Consider the following 7,219-nt stretch of genomic DNA (forward strand, 5'->3'; position numbering starts at 1 on the left):
TATTTGCAGGAAGCTGAAACAGAAATCTAAGCAAAAATGTTGGGAAACTTTGTCGGTTCTTTGCATTCGGTGGAGGGAGGGGATTTAGAAAGGGTTTTGGGGAAACTGAGGCCAGTGACTGTTAAATGTGGAGGGTGATGAGGAAAAGAGGCATCTGAGGAGGGTCAAGCAGAGGCGAAAGAGCTAAGACCCTCCAGGACGCTGATCAGATCTCTGCCCCATCCGTGAGATGGGTTTTTCTTTTTTTTTCATTTTTTGTCACAATGAATGACAGTTTCACTCAACGGGGAGCCAGATAATTCTTAGTCCTTATTTGGATGTGTTTCTTGCTTTGAGCTTTGGAAAGAGGAAGATTGACTTGGCACAAAATCTTGTTCCACCGGATTGGATTCCTTTAGGGCTTGAGGGAGGAAGAGGGGACACGAGAAATGAGGAAAGGTCGGCAGATCGTGCTTTGTGCCACCAACTAAGTAAACAGAGGACCTGCTTCTCACCCTGACTCTCTGGCACGGCTCTGTGCGTATTGGCCAAGCAGTGCCTGGTCCTTGATTTGCTGCACCCATTTTGCCCCTGTGGCACAGGGGAAAAGGAGCAGTGGCCCAGCAAGTTGCCACTGAGCACAGTATGAAGCAGAGTCCTACCTGACTTTTGCCTCAGCAAAACTAAGCTTCTCTCTTGGAGCCTGACTACACCCATTAGCTTCAGCTGGACCAGAAGGGCCCAGCCACCCCAAGCTTGCCTCCTGTCTTTGTGGGGCTGGCTTGTCCCATTTTCACACCATCATTTAGGTAGCCTTATTCTGCTGTTTTCAGAACCCAGATAGGATCAAGACAGTCAAGGCAAAGCATGATGATGCCAACAGCTGTTTCTTTTGCCCTAGCAAGGGGCAGATTTCCTCAATGAAGCCAATTCAGTGGCCTGCTAGAACCACTGAAATGGAGCAGAGCTTATAACACAGCTGTGAAGCTGGCACAGAAAAAGATAATTATCTTAGATAGCTTCAGTGAACATGCCAGAGAAACATAGATTATTGATCTTACACATCCAGCCCTCCCAAGCATAAAGAATCACATGCTTAGACATATTAGGTTAAGAAGTAAAAAGAATCTTACTGACTTTATTCTTTGTTGTTCTGTTACATCCATCTTGGTGGAAAAGATGAAGTTCCTTTGTTCTTCTTTTCTTTCTACATACTTAGTTTGCCCTAAACTCTCAGCCCTACAGCTGCCAAGAGTTGCATGGAAGAAATGGGCAGAATCCTTCATCAAGGCCCAAGCACATGGCCCTGATGAAGAGAGAGCAGAGCAGCATGCTTGCTTCTCCCTGGGTGGAAGAAAGAGAAAGAGGGAAACAGGAAGTGGGAGTGGCAACAAACAGTTTCCTCGGAGTTGCATTGTGGGACAACTCAATTTACATGATAATTCACATGCTAATGAGGCATGCTGGATTTGCCAGGACTTCCAGCACTCAGAACAAGTCTCAGGCAATGCTGCAGCCAGAAATGCTAGAACTAGCAAAGGCCAGAAACTGTAGCACCCTAACAGGCACTGTATGGTCAATGACCTCAGAATGCTCAGGCAGAAATGTCATTAGCCAGCCTGAGGTCAAGCATGGCTATCTACTAGGGACACAGCCTATGGAGTCTTGCTATTTCATGAGGAGATAGATTTGATGTACTGGATTAGTGCAAAACTTTATTTGGACAATGATTTTGGAATTCTTATTTTTATATAGGAATCTGAGGTTATGAATATACATAATGCAAAGACAGCCATCAGCATCCAGTTTAAATTGAGCATTTTGAAGTTTTGTTGATTTCAGTGGCATGTCAAGATATACATACTTAGTTATAATGCTTTATTTAAGCTGGTGCACCTCCTCAGTCCCTTAACTATAAACAGTATTTATTACAGTAAGTAAAATAACATGGAGAGAACAAACACAAATTTATTGAGTAGATTAGGGAGAGGAGGCAAGGAAGAGGGCAGAGCGATCTTCTGAAGTCTGTATGCTCAGCTCTGAAAGTCAAAAAGGTGCTCTCCTGCATAGTTGCTCATTGCAAGGAGGGTGTCCTGAGAGATGGTGATCACCAACTGTGGCTGATTGAGTGATGTTTCTTGCTGAGTAAGGAGAGGCTGTAAGAAGAATATAAGGCAGATAGTTGCTCACTGAATGAGGTAGCAAGCAGGAGTTTGGCTAACACATTTTCCTTCTGAGTCAAGAGCTTGTACTTGGCTAACCTGAAAACTTGAGAAGTGAATGTCCCACTGCAGCCCACGCTGGGGTTTTAACTTACTGGAGATCCCCTTCTGGGGCTTTCTTTCTGTGGCGGGGGGGGGGGGGGGGCTCAGCTTCATCCTCTTCCTTCTTTTCTCCTGTTCTTTTTTATTTCTTTTTTATTGCTATAGGCACAAACAAGGAATGGAAAAAGGAAATACAAAAACCCATACAAATCTTAAATGCTGAAGATATGGAAACCCTACGTCTAAGGCTGTCATGTAGGAACCCTATTATGTTATCAACAATTAAATAAGCTTGCTTCTTTTTAAAAGTCAAAGTCACTTTTATATAAATATTGAATATTTATTAATATTTAAATTCTCAATAATTATTTATACTTACAATATTAATGTAGGAAGAACAACCATCATCAATTAAATGAGTTCACTTAGCAGCATAAATGCAAATTAAGCAAATAAATTAATGTGTGCAGTCCATGTTTCTCAGCATTTCTGCAAATGGGATAGGATGCTTGTTCAGCTCAAGGAGAGCAGAGTCTTCAGACCAGGATAGCATCATCCTTGGACATCCATGTGCCTCGACACTCCCATTAGAGCCCACCTGGCTTTTTATTTATTTATTAAACAGATTTATAGAGCCACCCAACTCACTCACGGTGACTCCAGGCGGCTTACAGAATTAAAAACCATAAAAAACACAATAGTCAGCTCCCGCTCCCACCGGCAGCAGCAAACCCCTTCATACCAGCCACTTGACGGGCTCTGAAACAGTGTGAGGAGTGCCTAAGCTAAATAGAAGACTCAGACTATAAGCAAAGTTAAGTTCTGGCTTTTATTCAGAATAGAGTGCACACCAGTAGAAAGCTGAGAGTGAGAGAAGCGTGCCAAAAGTTGAATTAAATAGCCTCACGCCAAATAGCGCTCCACCCCCACATTCCCCGGGTGTGCCCCACGAGTTCCACGGGGTGACCGGCCATCCATGCTTGCTAGGTGAGAGATCGTCCAGCCCCAATCGCCTCGGGCATTGCTCCGTCTTTCTTTCTGCGGCGTAATGGCTCGTTACTGGGCGATTAGGCTTCAGAATTCCTTGAAAGCGTCCGGACACGCCCTTCCGATCTTCGCCCTGGTCTTCTCCTTGCTAATGGTGTTAATTGCCAATTACCGGGCGATGAGGGCTTGTAGATCTCCTAGACCCATTACTGTCTTTGTCCTGTTTTATCACCCATCCCTCTCCAGTCATTAGCAAGCCTCCGTGCTTTGTCATGCGAGCCGTTGCGATGTCGCCAGCATCGCACCGGCGATCATGACAAACAGCCCGGGGTCCCCAGGCCCATTGACAGAACCATGTCTTCAGGGCCTTCCGGAACAGGACCAAGGAGGGGGCCGATCCTATATCTGGGGGGATGATGTTCCACAGGGAGGGAGCCGCCACGGAGAAGGCCCTTTTCCTTGGTCCCACTAGATGTACCTCCCTAACTGAAGGGCCCACCACATGCCCTGCCTCCCTGCTCTGGTGGGCCCGATGGGTGTGACTGGGGAAAGGCAGTCCTGCAAATAACCTGGCCCCAAGCCACGTAGGGCTTTAAAGGTGACAGCCAGCACCTTGAACTGGACCCGGAAGCAAATCGGCAACCAATGCAGCTCCCGCAAAAGAGGTGACACATGGGCAAGTCTAGGCTTGGGCAAAACTGTGCAGGCTGCTGCATTTTGAACCAACTGAAGCTTCCGAATACTTTTCAAGGGCAGCCCCACATAGAGCACATTACAATAGTCCAAACGGGAGGTCACTAGGGCGTGGGTGACTGTGAGAAGGGCCTGTTGGTCCAGGAATGGGCGTAGCTGGTGCCCAACACACAGTTGTGCAAAGGCTCTCCTGGCCACAACTGTCACCTGCTCTTCAAGCAGGAGTTGTGAGTCCAGAAGAACCCCCAGGTTATGCACAGGGTCTGTCTGGAGCGGTGCAACCCCATCCAAGACCAAAGATGGTAACTCTCTGGAAACCAAACAGACCCGAACCCACAGCCATTCCATCTTGCCAGGGTTCAACTTCAACCTGTTGCTTCCCATCCAGACCTCAACAGCCTCCAGGCACCAGAAGAGGGAAGTCGCGGCATTGCTTAACTTACCGTGGACAGAGAGGTACAACTGAGTATCATCAGCATACTGATGATATCTCACCCCATGGTGGCGGATGATCTCACCCAGCAGCTTCATGTAGATGTCGAACAGAAGCAGGGAGAGCACCGACCCCTGTGGCACCCCACAAAGCAGGGGCAAGGGCGGGACCTCTCCCCCCCGATCAACACCGACTAGAAACAGCCCCGGAGGAAGGAGGTAAACCAGGACAGCACAGTGTCCACCGCCCCCATCCCCCGAAGCCACTCCAGAAGGATACCATGGTCGATGGTATCGAAAGCCGCCAAGAGGTCAAGTAGAGCCAGGATGGTCGCACACCCTCCATCCTGCTCCTGCCAGAGATCATCGAAAAACGCAACCAATGCTGTTTCCATCCCATATCCAGGCCTGAATCCTGACTGAAAGGGATCCAGATAATCCATTTCATCCAAGATCCTCTGGAGCTGCAGCGCAACCATCATCTCAACAACCTTTCCCAAAAAGGGGAGGTGGGAGACTGGGCGAAAACTGTCCATCAGGGTGGGGTCCAGTGATGGCTTCTTAAGGAGGGGGTGAACCACAGCCTCTTTAAAAGGCTGGGGAACAACCCACTCCTCCAGAGATGCATTAGTCACTGCCAGTACCCACCCACACGTCACCTCCCAGGAGGCTTTTACTAGCCAGGAGGGACACAAATCCAACACGCAGGTGGCTGAGCTCACAGTCCCTGGAATCCTGTCCACTTCCTCAGGAGCAGCAGGGTCAATGTGTTCCCAGATAACTGGGCAAGAACCTACCCCAGGCATCTGCACCAGACCATTATCCCTGCTGGCATCTAACTGGATCTTTTTAATAAGATAGTTTTAATTACAAAAAATAAAAGGGAAGCTGACATACTGCAAAGGAAAGTACCAAACTGTGGCATGCTATTTATTTGCATCAATTCCTTTGGGCTCCTAAAAGATCCTGCTTATTCATGGGGGAGTGGGCAGTTTTATCTCCTGGTGTAGAGAGTCAGGAAGATGACCTTTCAGAAATATGTAAGAACCCTTTCCTAGGTAAAATGAGCTGACATGTTTATAAGTCCTGAGAAATGAGATAATGTTCGGAAGCAGATCAGCTAGACACCTCCCTGATTCACTGGAGTATAAGAAGGGGGAGGAGGTCCAGCACAGTCAGGCTTGCAAGATTCTGTTACAGCCAGTCTCAATACAAGTAGTTTCTGCTTTCCTGTGGAATTGATTTCCCGGTCTGCTCTACCTGGTGGGGCTGGCAACTAGTAAATGGCCCTGACTACCACAGCAGCCGCAAGCAAATCTCCCATGACTACCATTTTGTGAGTGCACCACCAAATACCTTTCAAATTCAGATGTGTTCCCATCCAAGTCCCACAGAGTTTCAGACCACTGTATATCTGAAGGAAATACTTCCAGTGTTGTAATATCATTTGATTTGTGAAGGAGTTGTTAGGATTTTCAGGATTCAGAAAAACATAGGTGGTTTGCATGTCACTGACATGGATAGGTTTGAACCAGAACTCAAGCTGTCACCACACATACCGTGGTGATATGAATGAGATGGACAGTGAAGAAATTTGATGAATGAATGAATGAATGAATGAATGAAAGAAAGAAAGAAAGAAAGAAAGAAAGAAAGAAAGAAAGAAAGAAAGAAAGAAAGAAAGAAAGAAAAATGGCCACAATGAATGATATCCCTTGTCTTGGTGAAGAATTGCTCTGCTAGGAACAGGGAAGGAACCTGGGGACCCTGTTCAGGCACAGCAGCAGGAGTCTCTGCCGGAGCGGGGTGGGCGCGGCAAAGTCTGCAAGATGGAAGGCACACTATCGCGATCACCACCTTGTGGACTTTTGCCCCTCCTGTGGAAGCCCCCGACTTGAATATCCGAAGGCCCCTCTTGATGTCCTCCGGTCTTCCTTTGGTCTGTGTTGCGCCTAGCCCTCAAAACCACCTGAAAAGAGCAAAGAGTGATTTTCAGTCTAGACCTGGACTGAGAACACCCTCATGCAAGTCCCCTCTCAGCTGCAAAAGCTCCCTCGGGTGACTTGGCAGTGTTGTTGTGTAGGCCTTTTGTGAGTCTTCAAAAATTGAAGGAAAAGGAGGTATTGAAACAACTCTTTTTGCTTTAAAACAACAGATTCCTTCAAAAGCAGCCCGTTGCCTCCAAGGACAAATAGCGAGAAGAAGGGGCCCCATTTCAAGTAATGGAGGTAAGAAGCCACCCAGGCCCTTTCTCCTGGCAGAGCCTCAGGCCTGGGTCCAGCAGGGTGGACAGCCATCCAGGACAGGCGGGGAGGGGGCGGCTCTCAAGTCCCAAGCTGGAATTGCAAAGCTCAGTGTAACCACAGGACAGGCACAAAAAGCTCAACAGCTGTTGAGGTTTTCCTTCTCTTTCAGAAACTAGGATGCATAATGATTATCCTGACAGAGATATCCCCAAGTTATGGTCAAAAAAGTCAAGATGGCAGCCACAGTGATGTGATTGAAGCTCCATCCATTTTTTTATGTGCATCATATGCAGCACATGTTCAAAAGGGATGATGCTTCAACCACACAATTGTGGCCACCATTTTGACTTTTTTGACATATACATGGATGCCCCTGCCCTCTTCTAACTACCCAAAACTTGGGAGATATTTTCCAAAGGGCGTCTCCTGCAGATTTGAAGAGTAAGATGATTAAGTAAGTAAGAGGCAGTCCATGGAGCCTTTAAGCTTTCAAGCCCTTGACTTATGTCCAGGAAAAAACTGGCAGCAAATGGAGATCTCTCAGATGAGTGAGATGATTGTGGCCCCTTGTGCTGGTTAGCTCCATTTTCAGCTGCTCCATTTTGGACTAAGTGCAAC

This window comes from Candoia aspera, chromosome 12 (assembly GCF_035149785.1).
Source record: "Candoia aspera isolate rCanAsp1 chromosome 12, rCanAsp1.hap2, whole genome shotgun sequence".
In the NCBI taxonomy this organism is placed as follows: Eukaryota; Metazoa; Chordata; class Lepidosauria; order Squamata; family Boidae; genus Candoia; species Candoia aspera.